The sequence below is a fragment of the Apodemus sylvaticus genome, chromosome 19, assembly GCF_947179515.1.
Source record: "Apodemus sylvaticus chromosome 19, mApoSyl1.1, whole genome shotgun sequence".
Lineage (NCBI taxonomy): Eukaryota > Metazoa > Chordata > Mammalia > Rodentia > Muridae > Apodemus > Apodemus sylvaticus.
In genome coordinates, this window is record NC_067490.1 from 58,862,424 (window position 1) to 58,890,232 (window position 27,809).

The 27,809-nt window shown below is 36.7% G+C and overlaps 2 pseudogenes; both read right to left on the reverse strand.

Moving 5' to 3' along the window:
• Positions 1–19,128: 19,128 nt before the first annotated feature.
• LOC127669845 (src kinase-associated phosphoprotein 2-like) lies at positions 19,129–20,203 on the reverse strand (annotated as a pseudogene).
• Positions 20,204–24,146: 3,943 nt separating this feature from the next.
• LOC127669920 (olfactory receptor 2B11-like) lies at positions 24,147–25,197 on the reverse strand (annotated as a pseudogene).
• Positions 25,198–27,809: the final 2,612 nt, after the last annotated feature.

Here is a 27,809-nt window from a genome sequence, read left to right on the forward strand (position 1 = left end):
CCTTTTGTTGTCTAATTGCTCTAGCTAGGACTTTGAGTACTATATTGAACAGGTACAGAGAGAGTGGAGGGCCTTGTCTAGTCCTTGATTTCAGAGGGGTTGCTTTGAGTTTCTTTCCATTTAATTTGAGGTTGGCTACTGGTTTGCAGCATATTGCTTTTACTATGTTTAGATATGAGCCTTGAATTCTGATCTTTCAAAGACGTTTATCGTGAAGGGGTGTTCCATTTTGTTCAATGATTTTTCAGCATCTAAAGAGATGATCATGTGGTCTTTTTTCTTTTAGTTTGTTAATGTATTGGATTATGTCTCTTCCCCCACAACATTAAGCTGGCTGGCAACCCCCACTCTCCCGATGGGTTACCTCCGGCCTATTCAAGCTGAGGCATTCCTGGCCTACAGCCTCCACCCTTCCTCAGGCGTTATCTCTGGCCAATTCAAGATAACAATACAGCCAATTTCACCTCAGTGCAGCTCCACCCGGAGACCAACAGAAAACTGCGTGACTAAGCAGACAACCCGCCGAGAAGAAAATCCATGAACTCTCGGCCATTTGGGGGGCAGGGTGGTTTTTCCTAAGATTATAAATATTGGCTTATTGATAGTAAAGTCGGTCTCTATGGGCAACTGTCCTCTTGACTCATTTCTCCTTCGCCCCCTTCCCGTTAACCTCAGAATTTTCTTCCAGGTAACCCAGTTCGTATGTGGCCGCTGGCGGACTACATATTATGTTGATGGATTTCCTTATATTGAACCATCCCTGCATCCCAAGTCTACTTGATCATGATGGATGATCGTTTTGATGTGTTCTTAGATTTGGTTTACAAGAATTTTATTGAGTATATTTCCATCGATATTCATAAGTGATATTGGTCTGACATTCTCCTTCTTTGTAGAATCTTTGTGTGGGTTAGGTATCTGAGTAATTGTGGCTTCCTAGAACAAATTCGGTAGTGTTCCTTATGTTTCTATTTTGTGGAATAGTTTGAAGAGTATTGGTGTTACTCCTTCCTCGAAAGTCTGATAGAATCCTCCACTAAACCCATCTGGTCCTGGGCTTTTCTTGGTTGGGAGACTATTGATGACTACTTCCATTTCATTAGGGGCTATTGATATATGTAGATGGTTTATCAGATTCTGATCTAACTTTGGTACCTGGTATCTGTCTAGGAAATTGTCTAGTTCATCCAGATTTTTCAGTTTTTCTGAATAGAGGCTTTTGTAGTAGGATCTGATGATTTTTTTTTTATTTCCTTGGTTTCTGTTATTATGCCTCCCTTTTCCTTTCTGATTTTGTTTATTTGGGTACTGTCTCTGTGCCCCCTGGTTAGTCTGTCTAAATGTTTATCTATTTTCTCAAATAACCAGCTCATGGTTTGGTTGATTCTTTGTATAGTTCTCTTTGTTTCTACTTGGTTGATTTCAACCCTGATTTTAATTATTTCCTGCCATCTACTCCTCTTGGGTTTTGTTTCAGATGTGCTGTCAAGCTGCTGGTGTATGCTCTCTCTGGTTTCTTTTGGAGGCACTCAGAGCTATGAGTTTTCCTCTTAGGACTGCTTTCCTTGTCTCCCATAGGTTTGCGTAGGCTCTGGCTTCATTCTCATTAAATTATAAAGTCTTTAATTGTATCTTTATTTCTTCCTTGACCAAGTTATCATTAAGTAGAGTGTTGTTCAGCTTCCATGTGTATGTGGGCTTCCTATTGTTTTTTATGTGATTGAAGATCAACTTTAATCTATGATGATCTGATGGGGTGCATTGGATTATTTCAATCTTCTTGTATTTGTTGAGGCCTGCTTTGTGATGTATTATATGGTCAATTTTGGAGAAGGTACCATGAGTTGCTGAGAAAAAGGTATATTCTTTTGTTTTAGATTAAAATGTTCTATAGATAACCTGTTAAATCTATTTGGTTCATAGCTTCTGTTAGTTTCACTGTTTCTCTGTTAAGGTTCTGTTTTCTATGATTTGTCCATTGATGAGAGCTGGGTGTTGAAGTCTCCCACTACTATTGTGTGAGGTACAATGTGTGCTTTGAGCTTTAGCAAAGTTTCTTTTATGAATGTGAGTGCCCTTGCATTTGGAGCATAGATTTTCTGGATTGAGAGTTCCTCTTGTTATATTTTTCCTCTGATGAGTATGAAGTGTCTTTCCTTATCCTTTTTGATGACTTTAGGTTAAAAGTCAATTTTATTCGATATTAGAATGGCTACCACAGATTGTTTCTTGGGATCATTTGCTTGGAAAATTGTATTCCAGCCTTTTACTTTGAGGTAGTGTTTGTTTTTTTCACTGAGCTGGGTTTCTTGTATGCAGTAAAATGTTGGGTTCTGTTTAAGTATCCAGTCCATTAGCCTATGTCTTTTTATTGGGGAATTGAGTCCATTGATATTAAGAGATATTAAGGAAAAGTAATTGTTGCTTCCTGGTATTATTGTTGTTGAAGGTGGAGTTATGTTTATATGACTGTCTTCTTATTGGGTTGTTAATGGATAATTACTTTCCCGCTTTATCTAGGGTGTAGTTTCCCTCCTCAAGTTGGAGTTTTCCATTTATTATCTTTGAAGGGCTGGATTTGTGGAAAGATATTGTGTAAATTTGGTTTTTTCATGCATTATCTTCATTTCACCATCTATGGTAACTGAAAGTTTTGCTGGGTATAGTAACCTGGGCTGGCATTTGTGTTCTCTTAGGGTCTGTATGACATCTGCCTAGGATCTTCCAGCTTTCATAGTCTCTGGTAAAAAGTCTTGTGTAATTCTGGTAGGTCTGCCTTTATATGTTACTCAACCTTTTTCCCTTACTGCTTTTAGTATTCATTCTTTGATTTGTGCATTTAATATTTTGATGATTATGTAAATTTCTTTTCTTGGCCAATCTATTTGGAGTTCTGTAGGTTTCTTTTATGTCTATGAGTATCTCTTTCTTTAGGTTAGGGAAGTTTTCTTCTGTAATTTTGTTGAAAATATTTACGGGCCATTTAAGTTGGGAGTCTTCCGTCTCTTCTATCCCTATTATTCTTGGGTTTAGTCCTCTCATTTTGTCCTGGATTTCCTGGATGTTTGGGGTCAGAAGCTTTTCACATTTTGCATTTTCTTTCACTGTTTTGTATTCTATAGTGACTTCTGCAGCTGAGATTCTCTTTGCTATTTCTTGTATTCTGTTGGCGATGCTTGCATCTATGACTCCTAAGTTCTTTCCTAGGTTTTCTATTTCCAGGGCTGTCTCCCTTTGTGATTTATTTATTGTCTCAGCTTTCATTTTTGGATCCTGGATGGTTTTGTTCAATTCCTGCATCTGTTTGGTTGTGTATTCAATGTAATTCTTTAAGGGATTTTTTGTGTTTCCTCTTTAAGGGCTTCTACCTGTTTACGAGTTCTCCTGTATTTCTTTAAGTGAGTTATTTATGTCCTTATTAAAGTCCCCTATTGGCATCATGAGATGCAATTTTAAATGTGTATTGAGCATTTTGTGGCTGTGTTGCTATCCTAGTTCACAAAAAGCCTTTCCTCATTTAAAACGATGGCCAGTTCAGACTCCTTATCCTCCATTAATAGAAGTTTTTGCAAAGTTAACCCTCATAGGTTCCAGGAAATTTCCTTTGCCATAAGTTTCCAGCATGCCCTTTAAACACTGCCTATTCTGGTCATCTTTCCTTGTACTTTTCTTTGTCCTTCCCTCACCCATTTGATCCCTCCCATTCCCATCCCTACCCACCACAAGTCCACCCACAAAGTGCATTTTATTTCTCTTTCCACTAAGAGCCAAGCACATTTCCCCACCCCCAAACCTGTCTTGTTACATAGAATTTCTGAATCTGTGGATTATATGTTGATTATTTTTAATTTAACAGTTAATATCCACTTTAAGTGAGTATTTATTGTATTTGTCTTTCTGGGTCTGTGTTCTCTCACTTAGGACAAATCTTTTTCTAGTTTTAACTCATTGTCTACATATATTATTTTTTCTAATTCCTGAATAATCCTTCATTTTGTAAATATACCATATTTTCTTTATCCATTCCTGGGTTGAGAAACACATAGGTTGTTATCAGTTTTTGTCTATTATGAATAAAGCCTCTCTGAACAAGTTTGAACCTGTCCTGTTGACTGAATGGAACATCTTTTGGTATATATGCCTAAGACTGGTATACATGGATCTTGAAGTATGCAAATTCCCAATTTTCTGAGAAATTGCCTTGTTGACTTCCATATCCATGAGTTTTGCATTACCATCAGCAATGGAGGAGTATTCCTTTTGCTTGACAATCTTCATCAGTATGAAGTGTCATTTGTGTGTCATAGTCCTGAAAGAAGCTCTTCCATTTAATGAGGTCCCATTTATTAATTGTTAATTTTAGTGCCTGAGCTATTGGTGTTCTTTCCAGAAATTTGTGTGTTGTACCAATGCATTTAGGGTTATTCCCTAGTTTCTCTATTCTTGCATTCAGTGTGTCCTGTTTTATGTTGAGGTCTTTCATACACTTGGACTTTAGTTTCATGCAGGGTGCTAAATATGAGTTCATTTGCAGTCTTCTCCATGCTTATGTTCAGTTAGACCAGCACTATTTGTTAAAGGTGCTTTCTTTTTTCCTTTGTGTATTTCTGGCTTCTGTATAAAATATTACAAAAGTTAATAAAAATAAATAAATCAGGCATCCATCGATGTGTGAATTTATGTTTGATCTTCAATTTAATATGACTGATGAGAAGGTCTTCTTACATGACAACATGGTGCACTTTTTATTTTAATATCTTTGTAGTACATCTTGGTATCAGACACAGTGACACCTCTGGATGTTCTTTCATTGTTCAGGATTATTTTTCCTATCTTGAGCTTTTATGTTTTGCCACATGAAATAGAGTATTGCCCTTTCAAGGTCTCTAAATAATTGTTTTGAAATTTTGTAGTGACAATTTGGAATTTCGGTTTCTTTAAAAAACAGAAATATTATAAGAATTTTTTTTTGTTTTGTATTGTTTTGTTGTTTTTTTGTCTATCCCGGTCACAGGCATAGGAATTTGGGGGTGCTTCAGACTCACCAACACATCAGACAGTGATTTGCCTAGTACTCTAGCAAAGGCATGGTTTTGCCAGCTGTAGATTGTTTTTGTGAATGTGTGAGGTTTGGAATTCTCTGAAATTTTTTGAGGGTCTATAAATACTAGGGCTCCAAAAGGTAAGTGTGGGATATTGTTTGTCATTTAGGGTGCTTTTTTTTGTTTGTTTTTGTTTTTTTTTTTTACTAGCTATGATCAAAGAAGAAACAAATGAGAAATTAGAGTCAGGATTTTTCCTAATAATTCTCTCCCATATATTCCTAGTTACTCTCTTTTCTAGTGTTAGGGATAAAATCATGAGTGATAAAAGGTAGTGATAAGAAGAATCAACAAAATAGCAAAACTAGAAAGAAGTGGTGCATGAAACATGAGGATAAAAGTGGGGAACTTGATTTCAAAAACCATAGAGAAAATGGCAGGGATTGGAAGAATGGATTCTTTTTCAAGTTGCCAGTAGAAAATGTATTGTGGCTGTAACACCTGGGATACTCCAAGCTTTGCTCAAAGAGGAGAATTTCTATTTTTTCTTTCTTTTCCCCCCTATATTTTGTTATGAAAAATGTTGTAAGAATGGCTGAGCAGTTGGAAAAATTGCAGGTAGAAATGGGGGTGCTTAAGAAACAAACAAAATGGCTGAAATGGGAAAACTAAAGTGGTCACTCTACTCTCTTCTGAAAGGGTTGCAGAGTCGGCTGTGCAACTTGATCGTTTCCAGGTGGAGATAGAAGTACTTGAGAGGCAAGGAGCACTGGGAAAGGTGGAACAAAATGTGTCAGCAGCAGCAACTGGGCAAGAGAATGGGGGTTTGCCACAGGAGGAAAGAAGGAACAAAACTGGTCAGGAGGGAGGTTGGGTTAGAGAAAAGCATAAAAATTGGAAACACAGAGTGATAAACATCTGTTTCAAGAAAAGGGGTTAATTTTGAATCAGGGTCCCACCAGAATTAGAAGAGGGGAAGCCTGGTGTTGTGAGATCATCATCAGCTTTTCTAGTAGTCATATAGCATATGCCTGGTAATGGTGTGGAATAAAATTATGACAAGACAAGGGAGTGTCCTATAGAAATAATAGATCTAAGGCAGTTTAAAGAAGTCATGGTCTCATTTGGGTTGCACTAGCCTTATCTGAAATAAATTCTAAATAACTGGACTACTCAAAATAGAATTATTTCCCAAGACTGGGGATACTATTGGCTGGCCCCCATTTGCAATAGGTAATAAGGTGGAGGGAACAAGCCACAAATATTGAACAGTAAAGTAGATTGAAGGGAATGAATCTAAGAAAAGACCAGTTGCTAGGTGAATGGTGGTACTCTGATAAATAGAACAGATTCAATTTGTAGATGCTACCATAGAATAATTTCACTTAGGGACTTTAAGATCTTGGGGCAAAGTTGAGGAAGCCAGGAAAATAGTCCACCTCATTTACAAAGATTATATAAGGCTCTAGAGAAGTTGTTACTAAAATTTTACAAAGATTAGCCTCAGCTGTGAACAAAGCCAAATTAGATCCTCACACAAGTCAAGTGTTGTTAGAGACCTTGGTGTTTGAAAATTCAAATCCCGAAAGACAAAAGTTGTTAGATCATTATAGCTGCAGGCATGTCAGTGGATGTGTGAATAAGGGATATGACCAATATTGGTTCTAACATGTACCATGCTAATGTAATAGGTTAAGCTTTGTGGGTTTCCTTGCTTTTGGAGTTTGATGTGTGATATACTATATGAGGGCACGGGGAGTAGAGATGTAGAACAGGAGATTCAGAAGTCCAATAAGTACATATTGTGAATGACCACATAGAGATACCTTGTCAGTAGGTGCATCAATTTTATTGAGGATAATTAAAGGCTTATAAAGTTTTGGGGGACTGAAGACAGGGACATCTAGGAAGGGCAAAAGTCATTACTTTGGGGTTTCAGCTATGTGGCATACCTCATTTGCATAGGGAAGCTAATTTCTTGAATCAGGTGCTGGCTGAATAGGTTTTTAGAGAAGGAAGAAAATCCTATAAACTAGTTGAGGCTATATGACATTCCTCAGGTAGAGGTGAGTATGGGGCCTTAGAATATCCCAGACAAGGTCAGTGAAGGAGAAACTCTATTAAGGAACTGAGTTCTCTATTATGTGAAGAGCCCCAGAAAGCTATCCAGGAAATGATAGACTTTGACTTTAATTAACAGAGTTTCCCCTCAAAGCTATATTTAAAAGTATCTGATGTCAAAATGTTTAGTGCTTTAATTGCAGGAAATATAGTAATTTGCAACAGGACTGTAACCAACCCACCAAGGGTCTCAGATCACAAAATACCTGGTGCTTTAACTGTGGAAAATGTGATTATTGGCAACAAAATTGTGAACAAACCATTTGTAAGGGCAATGGTTTTTCTAATACAAACCAAAATGAAGGCCTAGGTTTCCAGGGTTGTACATGTGATGAGGCAGGGTTGCCAGTTGGCAAATGGATGAAAGTCCAAAAGAAGACATTTAAGGTAAACTCTTCTGTCAGGAAATGACCTTGGGTGCCTGGCTCAGGGCAATGCAGCAAAAATTATGAGCTATTGCTGCCAAGCAGTTACGTGCAAACCAAAAAGCCTCCATTTGGCATTCGTGATTTAATACATGTTACTGCAAGCAGCAGAACTCTTGACTTGGCCACAGGTAAACACCACTTTCAATTGCCAAAAATTCAATATCTGATTGTTAAAAAAAAAATCTGATTGTTTATGATCTTTTGCCCTCCAGTACCAGAAAGATGATCCTGGAAGGAGTGGATTGACTTTGCAAGGATGCATTGTGCACCCAGGAAGTATACGTGAAGATTTCAGAGGAGAAATTAAAATTATAACCTATGTAAAAAGAGAGTTGCAATTTAATGCAGGTGATATGTTTTCTCAATTTTTACCGTTTTCTTACCTCAAGGGTAAAACTACTTATGAATAGAGAATATGATGCTTGGAAGTACTGGAAACTGTGTGTTCTGACAAACCATTGTTAATGATCAGAGGCCAAAATTAAAATTGCCTCAAGGGCAAAACTACTTATGAATAGAGAATATGATGCTTGGAAGTACTGGAAACTGTGTGTTCTGACAAACCATTGTTAATGATCAGAGGCCAAAATTAAAATTGCAAGTAAATGGTATTGAAATAGAAGATTTGGTGGATATGGGAGCTGATCTGTCAGCAAATTTAAGAGCAGTGAATAGAGTAATCCAACCAGTGGGTCTGTTACAGCCTAGAATTTCTTTACCTTCTTCATTACTTAAGGAATGGCCTATGATCATAATTTTATTACTCTTCATTTGCATTAGCAAGATAAGGAAAGGTTTGATTTCACAGAACCTACTCACAGTAATGCTCAATCCATAAAAAGATATCAGTGAGGCATTTTAGAGTGGGAGTATATTCTGGCAGTTGTTTGAAATGAAGCAGATTTAACGCCTTACACAAAGCTGTTATGCTTACTGTATACAAAGTTTTATATTCTTAAACAAATGGTATTATCTTTATTTGCTAGATTTTCTTAGTCATTTTGGAGGACTTTCACAGTTGCTGCTAGTATTTTGATAGTGTTCCACCAGTATTTAGTTTTTACATCATTATAGTGTATAGTTTCTGATCTCACTAGACAATCCTAATTCCACTACATTTTTTTTTGGCTCCAACATTACACTAAGCTTGACTAGCCTACTTTTAACATATGCATGTTGGAGGTCACCAATGTTACTTGTACAATGCTGTCACCATATTACATCCATATGGATTTTGGCGTATATCACATTGCATTCAATCAGCTGTGATTATGCTTAGAAATAATATAGCAACTAGATGCAGTGTGAACCTTTTCCATTAACAGTAAGTCAGTGGCTTAAATGTGATTATGGTCCTGCAAAGTGACACTTTGTAAAATATCTAAATATTTTTTGGTGTTGTAACTGAATCATTTTTTTTTTTAATTTATAAAGCCAGAAATGAACCCACACACCTATGGCCACTTGATCCTCGACAAAGGGGCTGAAAACATCCAATGGAAAAAAGATAGCCTTTTCAACAAATGGTGCTGGTTCAACTGGAGGTCAGCATGCAGAAGAATGGGAATTGATCCATTCTTGTCTCCATGTACTAAGCTCAAATCCAAATGGATCAGGACCTCCACATAAAGCCAGATACTCTGAAGCTAATACAAAAGAAACTGGGGAAGACCCTTGAGGACATTGGTACAGGGAGAAAGTTTCTGAACAGAACACCAATAGCATATGCTCTAAGATCAAGAATTGACAAATGGGACCTCATAAAATTACAAAGTTTCTGTAAGGCAAAGGACACCATCAAAAGGACAGATCGTCAACCAACAAATTGGGAAAAGATCTTCACCAATCCTATATTAGATAGAGGGCTAATATCCAATATATATAAAGAACTCAAGAAGTTAGACTCCAGAAAACCAAACAACCCTATTAAAAAATGGGGTACAGAGTTAAACAAAGAATTCTCACCTGAAGAATTTCGGATGGCGGAGAAACATCTTAAAAAATGCTCAACTTCATTAGTCATTAGGGAAATGCAAATCAAAACAAACCTGAGATTTCACCTTACACCTGTTAGAATGGCTAAGATTAAAAATTCAGGAGACAGCAGGTGTTGGAGAGGATGTGTAGAAAGAGGAACACTCCTCCACTGCTGGTGGGGTTGCAAATTGGTACAACCACTCAGGAAATCAGTCTGGCGGTTCCTCCGAAAACTGGGCACCTCACTTCCAGAAGATCCTGCTATACCACTCCTGGGCATATACCCAGAGGATTCCCCACCATGTAATAAGGATACATGCTTTACTATGTTCATAGCAGCCCTATTTATAATTGCCAGATGCTGGAAAGAACCCAGGTATCCCTCAACAGAAGAGTGGATGCAAAAAAAATGTGGCATATCTACACAATGGAGTACTATTCATCCATTAGAAACAATGAATTAATGAATTTTTTAGGCAAATGGATGGAGCTGGAGAACATCATACTAAGTGAGGTAACCCAGACTCAAAAGATGAATCACGGTATGCACTCACTAATAAGTGGATATTAACCTAGAAAACTGGAATACCCTAAACATAATCCACACATCAAATGAGGTACAATAAGAACGGAGGAGTGGCCCCTTGTTCTGGAAAGACTCAGTGAAGCAGTATAGAACAAAATCAGAACAGGGAAGTGGGAAGGGTTCAGTGGGAAAACAGGGGGAGGGAAGGGGACTGATGGGACTTTCGGGGAGTGGGGGTCCAGAAAAGGGGAAATCATTTGAAATGTAAATAAATATATCAATAAATTAAAAAAAAGTTGGAAGTGATGAAATGCTGTTCTTTTTCATTGTCAACAGTAGTTTGTCATTTCTTATATGTTACTAATGCTTATGGAACTCTCCCAAAATAATATTATTAGAAAGGAAAAAAAAAGATATCAGTGGAACATTCTGCCACAGGGAATGTTAAACAGTCCAAATTTGTGTGAGTATTTTGTGCAATAACCACTACATATAATTTACATGGTATTTCCTCAATCCATTATTTGTCATTACATGGATGATATTTTGTGGACAGATTCTGACACAGATATTTTAGAAAAAAAAATGTTTAAGGAAACACAAAGAATTTTTCCATGCTGGGGGCTACAGATTGCTCCTGAAAAATGACAGGGATAAGGTTTTATGAACTGTTTGGGTTTTAAAATAAGTCAACAAAAAATTCAACCACTAAAGCAACAGATCATAAGAGACCAGTTGCAAAGTCTTCATGATTACTATTTTCAAAAATTAATGGGAGATATTAATTTCCAATGACCCGTGATTAATTACTCAAGAGTTAAGTACTTTGTTTCAAATGCTGCAAGGAGTTTCAGACTTAGGCAATCTAGGGCCACTAACTATTAATGGCTTTTTAGTTGGTGTCTTACTCAGCTAGTGCCCACATAATTGAGATTGGACCATTATATTTATTTAACATACTTTAAAGGGATAACAATTGAGCAGTATTTCTCAATTTTAATACTCTTAAACAATGTGGCTACCTCCCAGTCCAAATTCCCAAGATACTTGCTTTTTTTAAAAATTAGATATATTCTTTATTTACATTTCAAATGTCCCATTTATTGCTTCCCCCCCACTCCACCCTGATACTTGCTTTTTATGGCTTTCTGTTCTCCTGTATTCTCTCCCATTGGCTAAATCCCCATTTCCTCTCTCCTTCAGCTTCTCTTCTGGGTGGCAGGAAGTCCAGCCCTATTCTCTTTCCCTGCTCAGTCATTGAGTATTAAACTTTCTTTATTGACACATCAGGAAACAATTAAGTAGCTGGTTTTTACACAAGATTGAGAGTGGAGAATCTCTGAATAAGTACTGCATCCAGATATATGTGTACACAAAATCAAGGTTTAAATTGTCACACCGTTCACAATAACATCATGTTTACAGCTAAAACTATGAGTAGAGAAATAGTAAACTTTAGTAAAAAAGAGACTGCAAGATGCATATGTAGATCACATACATCCCAAACTTAATTGTATTTTGCTTATTTTGCCTTAAACTTGTTCTCTTCTTGGTAAGAAATATAGTGTTATGGTATGGATTTTCTTAGTACAAAAAGTAAAAAAATTAAAGATTTATATAGAAAAAAGTTTCTGATTTCACCATAAAAGTTGGAATAAAATTACATCAATTGGTAGGAACAGACCTGGAAGAAAAGGTACTAAATATAATAGTTTATCCTGAGATAATGCGACTATGGGTAATCCATAAAGATTGGCCAAGAATTAAAGCATTCAGGTCAAGAAAGTGATGATATAGCTTATATTTTCACTCATATTTAGTTCTTTCGTATGCACCATATTTAATTATTCACAAATTATTCCAATATCATAATTTTATAAGCCATCAATTTGTTTTAATGAAGTGTAGCTGATTTCATGATAAAAGATAAATTCTCCCTGTTAGTACTAGAATGGTCTTAGATATCTCAAGTTACGGTGTTGTATATTTTGAACATCCTTATGTAAAATTTATATATTTGTAACAATTCATATTGTAGAAATAAATAAGCAAGTTCTCTTTCAATCCAAATTACAAATTGCTAAGCCTCTTAATCCTTAAAAGGACATTCCATCTAGCTACAAGTATTTCTAGGCTGTCATTATATATTTCATTTTTCCTATTTAATTGATCAAGATATTTAAAATAAAAGTTGAAGAAAATAATGTTTTCATCTTTAATTATACTCTTTTGGGTATTTAATGATAAGTTCTTCAATTCCTCATATAGAATACTTGCATAGATATGATTAAGAAATAAAACAGGGTATTTAAAATAACAACCACATAAATAAAGTCTATAAACTAAAAGAATACTTTATAAAAAGTAGTTCCTATTTATCAGTGTGTAGTCAGCTCTCCCACAAGAATTGGATTTGTTTCACAAGTCACAAATTAGAAAACAATTGATGAATGATTACTATGTAATTTTCATGACAATTAGCTTGGAAGGACATACTTGTATTATAAATTAAATAATTGTATTAGCACTTAATAAAGTAACTATTTGTAAATGAAACAGCACCATGAATTTTTGCATTTTTTTTCAAATCAGAGCAGAAAGGAGAGGTTGCTGAGGAAGAAGTACATGGAGCTGTGAAGGCGGGGGCTAATGTGGACACCAGAATGATGGCAATGTTTCCAATCATGGCTGTGGGGTATGTTACCAGAAGAATAATAAAGAGAGGAAGTTCCAGCCAAGGACAGTCTGAAAAAATAAGTAGAATAAACTCTTCTGGATGACTTTTATTGATCAATGACATTCTCTGCAATCTGACTCTCCTATAGTAAAGAAGTATCAAGAAAGTTAGTTTTATAGGAATAGCAAAGCCTCGTGACTCATTCGTTATAACTGTAGAAACCAGGGTGGTCATTCCATATTTGAAATGTCATGTGAGATGGTTAGGAGACAACTCAGTCCATATAGAGCTCTGTACCAAAGCAAGAGGACCTGGATTTTATCTTCAGTAATAAGGTAATAATATTGGCAAGGGAAAAAATAATCTATAACCTATAATTCTATAATCTCAGTTCTAGTTGAGAGAAAACTGGTTATTTTTATGGACCCTACTGATGCAGTACTGTAGCTAAATTGATGAGCTCCATATTTTGTGGGAAGCACAGTCTCCAAACATAAAGTAGAAATCAAATATAGAAAAAATTGGCAAGGACTCTGGATTTTGTATGCACAACACACCCACACAATAGAAACATGTATGAATATCCCATTCATACACATTCATATTCCTCCATGCACAAAAAGTAGTGTGACAACTGGGAATTTCACTTCTACTTCTAATATAAAATTTGAAAGGAATTTCAAATTATCTGACTGTGCATGTGGCATAATGTTTAGGAGGTAATTTTAAGAGCAGTGATGAACTCATTCCTGGAAAATCATAGAAAACATTTCCAGGAATCAGTCGGGAAGTTGGAAGAAATAGCTCTGAAATCTTAGTATGGAATATTGGTTGGTCCATTTTTATGTTCTCAGCTGAAAGATCAAATTTTCTGCGTGTGTAGTGAATACATTTGAGATATATACAAACCTCCTTTATGTACTTGAGTTTGAGCAAGTAGTAAAAACACCGTTGACATTTTTCTTCATATTTGTACAGTTATAAAAAAAAATCCCCTATTTATAAGCCAAATGAGTTAAGCCTCAATTATAGTGTTGTTCTTCTCTGTCATGTATGTGCTTTATTGTATAACTATTTAGTGGAAATTTTGATATCCAATAATTTGTGATAAATTATTATTAACTCATTTATCTTCTAGATGTATTTATTTGTCATCTGAGTTTAAGGCTCTCTTTTATTATAAAAACTGGGTCAAAAATCACAGACACATTGCATTTTTGTTATTCACATTGATATTATAAGCATTTTTACCTCCAAGTATAATATTTTTACCATAGACTAAAGCTTTAGGTGAAACACATGAACAAGATTAATCTTATTTTAAACATGTTTTTATACAATCAAATGTCTAAATATTAATACTTTCAGGTAATCAACAACTTAGAAATATATTGCTTATAGAAACTTAAGAGTTCTTTTGGTTTCAGTGAGAGTATGAGAAAAAAATTAGTTAAATTTTAAAGTCTAGTTGTTCCTAAAGTCACTGAAATAGATATAGCCAAGGTTTGTGAAAGGCTTTTTGAAGTGGAGCTGTCTTTCCTGTGCACTAATTAGATACTGCAGCCCACACTTTCCCCCTTTCCTAGGACTGCATGTCTGTCAATAGAGGTGTCTCATCACTTACCTTATTTTGATAAATCCCCTTTATTTGATTAAAAATAGTTATAAGGGAAGATAGTTCAGTTTTTCCTTTTCAGAGGACAGAGAGATCCTAGTATAAAGGTGACAGTTTAAGATTTGTTTCAGAACTCTCAGGTTTTTAGTTCATACAAAGAATCTAAAAGGAGGGAAAGCTCAAGTTAGGAAAATAGTAATAGAGAATATCAAGAAAACTTTTATATATTTGCTACTCCCGAGAGTCCTGTGCATTGTTTTCATAGACATCTTATTTACCCTTGTCCTCTGTGACTAGACAAACTTCCCAGGGAAAGAATTCTCTGAGGACTTGCTTCTCAAGCACAGTTAATTACCTGTTATGCTGAGGATAGAAGACAATCTTTGCTGCAGTGGGAAGCATTTATAAAAATTGATCCCATTTCCCAACCCACTGAACACCCATTAAAAAGAATACATTTAAAGATGAGTTAGTTTGAATCAGTTATCCTGAGGAATTTAAATGAGAATTGTTGTGTATGTTACCTTATTCAAGCATACTATATAAGATTTTTAATTTCCTTTAGTATAAGAAAGAAAGGTAATTAAAACCACAAGAATAATAAACATAATATGCAATGAATTCATTCACACTATATATACATGATCTACCAATACCAAGAAAAATTCTAAATATTTAGTATTTTATCAGAGTAAAAGAAAATGATAAGAAAACAATCTGCTTGCTACTTCTTGAATAGTAACTACTGTGTATTCTTACATTCTTTTGTTTTAACTAGCCCACATAGACCACGCAACAGTTTTAGAATTCTGCCTCCATGAGTTCATGCGTAATCAATGTATCTAACAACAATGACTGTACTCACTCTGTCCTGGACAAAACATTATGAGTCCTGTGACATTTGGAATATTTTAATATGCATAACAAATTTTTAATAATTAGTCCAAATGTACATTATTTGAGAAATAAATTAAACACTTTGAATAATAGGTACAAGGAGAAGACCAACTTCTACTTTGTCTACCTATTTCATGGTCCTTCCCTTAAAGGAATTCACTGATATCTTAGTGACTCCTTTTTCACTGCACATGTGTTGTGTGTTCTGTGCTCCTTTCCTCTAGCACTCAATCCACTGGATTTTTAATATATCTGTATCACACAATGTTAATTCCAGAACAAGCATAATCTGCCTTCTTGTTGAGCATTGATGGAGGAGACCTTCAGAGAAATAGTGGACAGTGAATTTACAGCTGATTTGGTGTGTTGCACAAGCAAAAACTGTGGTAGCAAATGTTCACAGATTCTGCAGTAGTGGTTATGCCCATGCATTACTTTCTACAAGCTTCTATAGTTATTCTCATTTCCCCAGAATACATTGGATTGCACACACTTCCCTTTGTTACTTCAGTCTGAGTCTTACTGTCCTCTCTCTCTCCTTTACTCCCTCCTTCTATCTCTCCCCTTTACCCTTCTTTCCTTCCCTCTGTGTATGTTGCATGTGTGTACATATATGTGTGCCAGTATGAACTTGAGTCTCTTTTTATCTGCCTTTTTACCTTGACACATGGTCTGTCTTATGATACTAGGGTTCATTGCCACACAGCACCCTGACATATACACTTGCACACACAAAGATTTAAGGACAACAATCCCCCCCAACACACACACACACCCTGATCCTCCTATTGTCAACTGACCCCTGGCACTGAAATATCAAGCCTAGGAAACCACATCCAATTTTTATATGGACAATGAAGATTCAATGTAGGTCCTTTGCTTTCACAGCAAGTACTCTTCCCCAACAAGCCATGTTCCCAGGACCAAATTAAAGTTTATTATGAAAAGAAGTATACCACTAAGTAAAGATGATCTCTTAAAATATACTAAAATTGGAGAAACAAGACAAACATTAATTTATTGCAAAGGCTAAATAGAAATCCATATATCCACACAGTATAATTACTACATTTGGACTGTGAGTTTTAATCTAGCCTACAATTAATTGTTACATGTTATTTTACTACTTTATTTTCACTCTATATGTGTGGACATATGTATGTTCTTATGAATCAAATTATGAGGCATAGTCTACTTCTTGCTATAAAGAATAATAAAGAATTTAAATATACTGCTACAGTTTTAAAATATAATAAGTTATGAAATCAGAACATTTGAATACAATTCAATAATAAAATAATATTATATTGCTTAAACATGCCCAAATACTCAGAGAAATCCTCAGACATATTTCTTAGAAAATTTATCAGCTTAATATTTATAACTTTACTTTCTTATGCACAATGTCTAGTGTGGGTTACATTTTTACACAAAATACAATATTTTGTTAGTTATAAATATGTTTTAAATATGTACCTTGTTGTTGTAGATTTGGTTTATTGCTTGTTTATGTTAGTTGTGTTCCCAAAATTATACAAGACTCCCACACATAAGAAGCAGAGGGTCCCTGCTCCCAATGTGTTATGATTAGTAAATAAAGTTGCTGGCAGACAATGGTTGAGCAAGGAGACAGAGGCAGAACTTTGGGATTTGTGGGCAAGGGGACCAAGAGAAGAAGTAGGATCTCCATGCTCTAAAAGGAATAAGATGCAGGTTTGAGAACTGAAGAAGACAGAGTACCAATCATGTAAAAATTTGGGGAAGAATAACCCCAGATGACTCCCACCCCTGCATTGAGTCTAGGGTAGCAAAGATGGAATACATAATTTAGTAGGTGGTAATGAAGGAGTATGGGAGGTATTAAAAACGTGGAAGTTTGGGAGTGGCCCAGACATTGAGCTGTTTAAGGAATATTTAAATATAAGGCCATGTGTGTGTGTGTGTGTGTGTGTGTGTGTGTGTGTGTGTGTGTGTGTGTGTGTATGGTTTTCATTTGCGAATCCAGCACATTGGGGCAGGTAGCAAGGAATTTTGCCTTGGATGATGCTGGGGAGATTAGAACAGATTGATCATCTACAGCAAGAGCTAGTAAACAAAATGTCTTCAGATTATAGCCAAGTGTAAACAATAAGAATCATAATTAAAATTTCTTGCTTTCTATTTTGTTAAATTACTTAGATAATTTGGTTATTATTTCAAAGGTCTTTAGGATGACATTGAAGTCATCATTTTAACTCAGTGTTCTTAAGACTGAATTACATTGATGTACCACATGCCTTCCTTCTTCACTCTTTTAACAAAGGCTGTGTCTTCTGGGTTATCACAGAGGTTGCAGTAAAATAATTGTACATGATCTTTCTGGCATTCAATTTAATATTCTGCCAAGACAATTAAAGTAACTGATATTATTTCATTCCATATAGATTTTATGGTATCACAATTTTAATAATATTTTTCTGAAATATATTAAAATTTGATCCAGCATTGCTATGGAGCAATTTAATTGTTAAGTCATAGGAGTGTTTACATGACCATAAACTTTCCTATGTCAAGATTTGTAAGATGACTCCCACTACAAAATCTATTTCATGGTTAATTTTAGACATATCCTGCTGACTTAGAATAAGGTATTGGTGATGATGTTGCTGTTTTCTTATGCAGAAACTATAACATAGCTATTTCTCTGGAGTTTGTAATAAAATCAGGAGAGATTTGAATACTTTATCATCTTGCTCAAAATTTGCCTTAGATAAAAGCTTTGCCTGATTTATAGGAAAGTACAGATTTAATTACTCTAAAATCTTGTAAGATACAACAGTCTTAGCCAGTTTAGAAGCAGGCAGTTCAACTTGGGTGTGAGGTAGTTGTAGTTGTCAATGTGTGCCAGTGTGTGTGTGGAGGGTGTGTGTCTGCATCACATATAACTTCCTGTAGAGCCCAAAGGAGGGTATCACATCTTTAAGAATTATATTTATAGGCAGTTGTGTGTCTACCAGATGTGGCCATTTCAGTGTCTTGTTTCCCTTCCTGAGTCTGGGATTTATCATAAAATGTTTGATGAGACTCTGTGAAGTTTTGATGGTTGATTAGCTGCTTGGGTCATTAGTTGGATTTTGTTTCAGTATCTTGAGTCTATCCATGAAGCCATTAAATATGAAAGTTGATAGCCTCTCTAAAGGCTATGTGAAACCTCCTATTTTCATAGCATTCCTAATGTAAATGCTTCTCAAAGTATGTTTTCTATACTAATACTATCATGATTATTATCATAATCACCACCTTAACCTTGCTACAGTTTATAATTCTTGAACTTCAGTTATATGGAATCAGAATCTCTGGGACTGATTTGCCAATGTATGTTTTTATAAGAAATTTGAGAACCACGGATGGGTTGCTTAATTTATCATACCATTTACATTTTCTTTCTTTCTTTCTTTCTTTTTTTTAAGAAGTCCTTATTAAAGACTCAAAATGTACAAAGTCTATGAAATTATATGCAGCACTCTAAAAATAACTTATACTTAGGGACTAAGAGAAACAGCAACCCTCACTGGCAGCTTCAATGACTAAGATTCACGTACAATCACAATGAATTTTCCCATACAAACCAAATGGGTAAATTAAAACTAATTATTATTTGAAAAGCAACAGGTCTTATCTCTACTGCTGTATCTAATGTAACCCATCACTACTTGCTTAATCTGCCATCAGAGTGCTTTAGTGAGTGACTACATAGACTGACAGCTGAGGCAGGAATTCACCCAAAGGAGGGTGGCTCTGGGCAGGCATTCAGGCGTACCGAGTTCCAAGGCACTTGCAGACGGACATAAGACTTCTCCAGCATCTCAAATATCATATATTTCCATTAGGTAGGCTTTAGGCACCAAGCCAATGGCTCCCTTCATCTCGCCTACCCACCAGCCATATCTATTGTATTCCATACTAAGAAGGTAAATCACATCGCCACACTTAAAGGACAACTCATCAGAAAGAGCTCCAGTACAGTCCCACAAACCCTGGTAAAATTAGCATAATCAGTACTTTTATCTCCTAAGGGGTGATGCATGCTGTCCCACCTCCCCTTGCCTTGCTCCGCTGTCTTCACTGAAGCAGTGTCCTCTTCCTCCTCTGGAAGTTCCTCATAAATTTCAACATCTATTGGTTGGTTCTTTTGTGGGCTGCTGACTGGATCAGGATGATCAACGTCATCATATAATTCCCTTCTTTCGTCATCATCCTCAGGAATAACATCGGATCCCATGTCTTGTAAGATAAATTTCAGCTGCTGGACCCATTCCTCAGCATCTTTGGGAGAGGCTGCTGGGATACGTGTGGGATACGTTTATCAGGAGCACAGATTTCAAAACAGCAATCTTTCTTTCCATCCTTCCTAAGGGTGTTGTTCATTTTGTTGTCATAGCCATCTATTGCAAATTCACCTTTCTGCTGTTTGCCTTTATCACTCCCGTAATAGTAGAATACTGTTTTGCTGAGAGCACACCACTGCTTCTGCCATTCAAACCCCAGAAAGCTGTGATCTTTTCTGCGTTTTTCCAGGTAGCCAGCCTTTATGACAAAAGGAAGGTCCTGGGCTGCAATCGGAGGAACTTGATTTCCATCTGAGGGGCCATCATCATCTTTATCATAGTGCTCTGAGGCTAAGGAAATGTCTGAAGGCTCAGCGAAAGGATCATCATATTTATCCCCTTCCTCAGCATCACCTTTGTCTTGAAATTCCCGAAGATGGACAGACTTTACATCTTTTATCTTCTTAATGAGAGATTCTCTCTTTTCCTTGGCTTTCTTGGATAAATTTTCCCCTTTCAGTGTGTCTGCCACAAATGTTTCAACATCTGTCAACAGGTTCCTAATTTCCTCAGGGAGAGGGCCAGGCAAGGAGGTACTGCTGGGGTGGGGCATAGTAGTGGCTTGGACCTAGACTCGCAATAGTGAGTCTTGAGTAAGCACCAAAGGGCTACGCCTCCAGACATGGCCTGGCTGAGATTGCCAACAAGAAAGTCACTGGCTCTCCAGCCTGAGGTCTCTGGACAGACTGCAGGGTCCCGGAGAATAGGGCAGGGCTCCCATCTACATTTTCTTAAAGACTTCTAGAACAAATGATAAATTCCAGCCAACTTTATTCCCATACTCCTGTGCTTTACAAAGGTTGAATGTACAACAGAAACCCATGTTTCTTGTTACACTTTTATTTCTGAAAAGAAAGTCAGCTCCCTGGAATTGGTATAAGACATACCCAGACACCAAATTCTCAGCACATATTTATTACAATGGAGAGGCAAGTGTGTGTGTGGAAGGGCTGTAAAAGTAGCAGCAGAAGCAAGCAAGAGAAGCAAGAATACAAGAGAAGCAAGAGTGTATGTTTCTGTAGGAGTGGTTTTGTTTTGTTTTCTTGTTTTGTTGTTGTTTTGTTTTTTTCTTTTATTTTTTAATTTTTATAGGATATTTGCTTTATTTACATTTCAAATGTTATCCCCCTTCCTCATATTCCCTCTGAAAACCCCCATCCCCCTTCCCTGCTCACCAACCCACTCATTCCCACTTTCCTGTCCTGGCATTCCCAAAAGCTCGGAGCACCCAAGATAGAATTTACAGACCATACAAAGTTCAAAAAGGAAGACCAAAGTGTGGATACTTTGGTCCTTCTTAGAAAGGGGATAAAAATACCCATGGGAGAAGATTCAGAGACAAAGTAATAAGCAGGGACTGAAGGAAAGGCCATTGAGAGACTGCTCTACCTGGGGATCCATCCCATATACAAAACACTATTGCGGATGCCAACTAGTGCTAGCTTATAGGAGTCTGATACATCTGTCTCCTGAGAGGCTCTGCCAGTGCCTGACAAATATAGAAGTTGATGCTCACAGCATGAGCACAATGGAGGAGTTAGAGGAAGGACCCAAGGAGCTAAAGAGTTTTATAGTCCCATAAGAGGAACAACAATATGAACAAACCAGTACCCCCAGAACTCCCAGGAACTAAACCACAAACCAAAGAGTACACATGGAGGGACCCACGGTTCCAGCTACATATGTAGCAGATGATTGCCTTGTCAGATATCCGTGAGAGGAGAGGCCATTGGTCCTGTGAAGGCTTGATGCCCCAGTGTAGGAGTGGGCTTTTAAGGGCAAAGCAGGACAGATTTTTCCTATGGTAAATTGGTAAAACCTGATTGGACATATTAGTCAAATAATACATTTTGATTGTTAGACCTTAGTGTTTTGTCTCAGAAATGATTCACTGGCCAAATAAGGAAATATGCATTGTGAACTAGTTTGGGAAATGCAATAAATTTAGTAAGGGGAGGGAAAGAGGTAAAAGGGCAAAACCTGTCTTCTATGTTTGCCATGTTTAGGTCTGTGAGAGCTCTTTCAACTTTGTCATCTAATGTCATGAGTAAGACAGATTATGGTGGTTCATGACAGGAGTTATCTTGATTATTCAGCAATGCAGAGTACTTGGTAATCTGGCTTATGTATAAATTATTTTCAGACTATTCTTCTAAAGCACGTATTTCTACATAGTTTTTCCTAGCAATCACATTTTATTTAGGTTCTACTAAAAGTAGGAATTTAGATAAAAATGAAGGTGAATTTAACTAACTTTGGCAGTGATATCAATGTCAAATATAAGAGGAAAATTAAAAGAATGAGGTAGTATTTCAGAAATACAATATAGATTTTTGATAGGTTTTCTGGAGTGAGTATATATTTTCTTGGGACTGTCCTGAAAAATGACATGTATAACTGAAGGAGAACTGGCTACAACATTAATCTACTTGTTACCATCCTCAGTTGGAAATTTCCTGAGGTCAATATGTCTTTGTGTTTTTGAGAAACTTGCTGATATGTAAAATTGTTTCTCAGAATTTAAGACATGGGGACAGAAAGAGAAATATATACTAGGCCCTTAATGATGACTGCTCTCAGTTCATCAGCAATGTATGAGAAAGGGGAACCTGATCTGTTATTGGGAGAGGTAAAAGGACTGAAGCTCTGAGGTCCATCAGAAAGAATGGAAACAGGCAACCTCAGGAGATAGGAGGTTGAGGGAACCCTTCAGAATGTACCAGTTACCTGGTAGGTGAGAGACTCTCAGGACTCAAAGGGAGGAACCTTAGATGAAATGCACAACAGTAGGGACAGGGAACTTATAGAGGCCACCTCCAGCAGCAAGACATGGCATCAAATGAGGGAGAGGGTATACAATCCACAGTCACAACTCTGACCCATAATTGTTCCTGTCTAAAAGAATTAGAGATGGAAATGGAGAGGAGCCTGAGGAAAATAAGGTCCAGTGACAGACTCAAACTGAGGTCCAGCTCAAGGGGAGGTCCTAAGGCCTGACATTATTACTGAGGCTATGGAGTGATCACAAAAAGGCACCTAGCATGACCACACTCCAGAAGACCCAACAAGCAGCTGAAAAAGTCAGATGCAGATATTTGTATCTAACCAATGGACAGAAGCAGCTGACACCTGTTGTTGAATTAGGGAAGACTGAAAGAAGCTGAGAAGGGTGACCATGTGGGAGGACCAGCAGTCTCAATTAATCTGGACCCCTGAGATCTCTCAAACACTGGAACACCAAACAGGCAGCATACACCAGCTGATATGAGGCCCCAAACACACATACAGTTGAGGACTGCTTGGGTCTGTGTTCATTCAGAGATGATGCACCTAACCCTCAAGAAACTGGAAGGTCCCAGGGAGTTTAGAGGTCAGGTAGAGTGGGGGATGGGGACATCCAAGTGGATGCAAGGAGTTGGGGAGGAGGTTTGGGATATGAAACAGTTGGAGGGTGGACAGGTCATGAGGAATAAAATATGGAGTGTAAAAAAATAAAGTACAATCATTCTTTAAAAAGAAGACATTCTATCTAGCTGCAAGTATATGCATATGTTTCCAGGCTGTCATTATATATTACTTTTTTTTAACTATTTAACTGATCAAAATATTTAAAATAAATGTTTCAGAAAATAATGTTTTCATCTTTTATTATACTCTTCTTGGTATTTAATGGTAAGTTCCTCAGTCTCTCATATTTTGTGTGTCAACTTGACACAAGCTGGAGTTATCACAGAGAAAGGAGATTCAGTTGGGGAAGTGCCTCCATGAAATCCAGCTACAAGGCATTTTCTCAATTAGTGATCAAGGGAGGAGGGCCCCTTGTAGGTGGTACCACCTCTTGGCTGGTATTCTTGGGTTCTATAAGAGAGCAGGCTGAGCAAGCCAGGGGAAGCAAGCCAGTAAGTAACATCCCCTCATGGCCTCTGTATCAGCTCTTGCTTCCCGACCTGCTTGAGTTCCAGTCCTGATTTCCCTTGGTGATGGACAGCAGTGTGGAAGTGTAAGTGGAATAAACCCTTTCCTCCCCAACTTGCTTGTTGGTCATGATGTTTGTGCAGGAATAGAAACCCTGACTAAGACATTCTCATATAGGATACATGCATAGTTGTGTTTGAGAAAATTAACAGGGCATTTAAAAAACATCCACATAAGTCTATAATCTAAAAGAAAAGTTTATTAAAAGTAGTTCCTATTTAGCAGTGTATAGTCAGCCTTCTCACAAGAATTGGAAAAATGTTAGGATTCATTTCACAAGTCACAAATTTAAAAAATTTATGAATGTTTACTATATAATTTTCATGCCAATTATCTTGAAACATAATTGTATTATAAACTAAATGACTGCTTCAGCACTTAATAAAGTAACTATTTGTAAATGAAACAACAGCATGGATTTCTACATTTTTTTCTAAGCAGAGCATTCATGTTGTTTAATACTATCCAAGATTAACCATTACCTAGCATGATTAGAAGAAACACAAGTAACAAGACATGTTTTATAAGGACATGTAAAAAAAAAGAAATTAAGAAAAATGAGTTTTGTACAGGGAATGAATTATAGGAAGAGCCTCTAATTTGTTAACTCTTTTATATAACGCCTACAAGCATTCCCTTTGACATAAAAATGTTTCTGAAAAGGTTACCTAATGCCCCCTTTACATCCTTATTCCTCAGGGTATAGATAAATGGGTTCAGTGTAGGAGTTACTACTCCATAAAAGAGAGCCATGAACTTGGGTTGATCTTTTGTAATAGAGGAGGGAGGCTGAAGATACATGCTAATGGCTGGACCATAGAACAAGAGAACTACAATGAGATGAAAGGATCATGTCCCAAAGGCCTCTTTCCTTCCCTCTGACGATTTGATTTTAAAGACAGCATGTCCAATACAAGCATAGGAGGCAAGAATTAAACACAGAGGGACAGCTAAAAGAAAAATGCAAACCACAGAGAGAACAAGCTCATTAGTCTCTTCTTCACCACAAGCAGTTTTTATCAGAACTGGAATCTCACACACCAAATGATCCATTTTATTGTGGCCACATAGAGGCAATTGCAGTGTCACAGTGGCCTCTGAGACAGCATAGGAAATTCCAGTCAGCCACACAGTGGACACTAACAGGAGGCAGTTACGTTGATTCATTATGAGGGTGTAGTGCAGTGGTCTGCAAATGGCCATATATCGGTCAAAGGACATAAGAGCCAGGAGGACACACTCTGTACCCCCCATTGTGTGAAAGAAATAAAGCTGAACTACACACTTCATGTAGCTGATGGTCTTTATGGAGCCCCCAAGGTTAGTTAGCATCTGAGGCACAATGCTTGTGGTGTAGCACATGTCCAGAAAGGAGAGGTTGCTGAGGAAGAAATACATAGGACTGTGAAGACAGGGGTCTAATGTGGACACCAGAATGATGGCAATGTTTCCAATCATGGCTGTGGGGTATGTTACCAGAAGAATAATAAAGAGAGGAAGTTCCAGCCAGGGACAGTCTGCAAAACCAAGTAGAACAAACTCTTCTGGGTGACTGTTATTGATCAACGACATTTTCTGCAATCTGACTCTCCTATAGTAAAGAAGTATCAAGAAAGTTAGTTTATAGGAATAGCAAAGCCTCATGATTCATTGGTTATGACTATGGAAACCAGGGTTGGCATTCCATATTAGAAATGTCATGGGTGATGGTTAGGAGACACCTCTGTCCATAGAGAGATTTGTACCAAAGCAAGAGGACCTGTGTTTTACCTTCAGCACTTGGGTAAAAATGATGGCAAGTGATACACATTTCTATAATCCCATCTCTACTTAAAAAAAAAAAAAAACTGGTTATTTTTCTGGAGCTTGCTGACCAGCTAATGTATCTGAATTGATGAACTCCAAGTTTAGTGAGAGGCATAGTCTCCAAACAAAGTAGAAAACAAATATAGAAAAATTTGACATTGACTCTGCCTTTTATATGCACAACACATCCACAGAATAGAAACATGGATACACACACATTCATACACAAATATAATCTTACAGGCACACAAAATATTGTAGCAACTGGCGATTTAACTTCAATTTCTGATACAAAATTTGAAAGGGAGTTTCAATTTATCTGACTATACTTATGGCATAAGGGTGAGGAACTAATTTAAGAGCAGTGATAAAGGCATTACTGAAACATCATAGAAATATTTCCAGGAATCAGTCAGAGAAGTTGCAAGAAAGAACTCTGAGATCTTAGTATGGAAGTTTGGCTAGTCCATTGATTTATTTATTCTTGGCTGAATTTTCAAATCTTCTGCATTTGTAGTGAATACATTTGACATATATACAAACCTTCTTTATGTACTTGAGCTTGAGTACGTAGCTAAAACACTGTTGACATTTTTCTTCATATTTGTATAGTTAGCAACCACCCTCTATTCATAAGCCAAATGAGTTAAGCCTCAATTACAGTGTTGTTCTTTTCTGTCATGTACGTGCTTTATTGAATAACTATTTAGTAGAAGTTTTGACATTCAACAATTTGTAATAAATTATTAATAACTCATTCATCATCATCATCAATATGATAAATAGATGTATTCATCAACTGAGTTCAAGGCTCTCTTTCATTACAAAAATTGGGTCAACAAAGAAATATTGTTTTTCTTGTTAGTCACATTGATATTATAAGTATATTTTACCTCCAAGTATCTTTTGTCTACAGATATGTGAATTCAGACAGTGTGACATTCAAATACTACAAATTTTATATTTCCTGGTTGTATGCCAGTATTTCATAGTTATAGTAAATGCTGATATAATAAGATTAAGGAACAGAATAAAAAATGTTTTGAAAGCTATAAAGGTTTACTTATATATTTTATTCATGAGTGTTTCATACAAACTCATATCTGACATAAAATGAATATTTAAATGTGATGTTAAGATAACACTCCATGCCCAAATCTGAGTTACTTCTCTAGCCAATCAGCAGCTTTATAGCAGACTATTTTCTAGCAAGTAGAAGCAGATCTCAGTCTTTTGGTCATTGAAACCTCAGGGCCATCTTGTGAGTTTCCAAAAGAGCCACTCAGACCAAGATATGAATCATGTTCTATGACTATACATTATGTAAGATGCATAAATTTAAAAAACCAGGAAAGAAAAAATCCTGTATGTTAGAAAATTAATAATTCCCACAACTTATTTTAAATACAATTTTGAAACCTTATCTTACTACTATGGGTGTTTTCCTTACATATATGCATGTGGACCACATGTGTGTCTGGTGCCCACAGAGGCCAGAAAATGGCAAAGGATACCTAGAACTGAAATTAATGATGATTGTGAGCCTCCATGTGAATGCTGGGGATAGAACCCAGTTCCTCTAGAATAGCAGGCAATATTATTAATTGCTAGGCCATCTATCCAATCCCTCAAACAACTTCCTATTGAGTTGTTTTTTGTGTGTAATAAGCACTCTAACAAGATTTTCCCACTCTTAAAATCCTTTAGCACTTGTTCCCATAGAAGAAAATCTTATTTACGTATTTTAAGATATATAAACTCCTCTTCTTTCCCTCCTCCCAATTCCTCACACTTTCACTTTCCCCCATATCCACTCCTCCTATTTCCTTTCAAAAAAGAGCAAGCCTTCCAGTGATATCAATGACCACTGAGAACGAGATGCAATAAGACTAGGCACAAACCTTAACGTCTCCACCCAGTAGAAGAAACAGGGGTCCTACAGGCAGGCAAAGAGTCAGAGATACCCTACTCCTACTATTAGGAGTCCAACAAAAAGTGGATGGAGGTGGGAAAAAATCATCCCAAGAAAGGAAACCCAGACCCAAAAAGACAAACATGATATGTACTCACTTATAAGTGGATATTAACCGTTAAGTAAAGAATAATCACACTTAACAATCCACAGATCCAAAGTTAAATAAAGAGGAGTGGTCTAAGGTGGGTACATGGATCTCCCTGGGAAGGGGAAATAGAATATATTTTGTGGGTGGACTGGAATGGTAGAAAGGAGAGAGGATTTTAATTTTCTTATTCAGTGATGTGCCACAATTTCAAAACACAGGGAATCAGTGTGTAAAATCACTGATCAAATGCAGGCTGTTTGTCTTGGCATGCTGTCCATATGTCTGCTTGTATTTTCATATCAGCATATTATATTC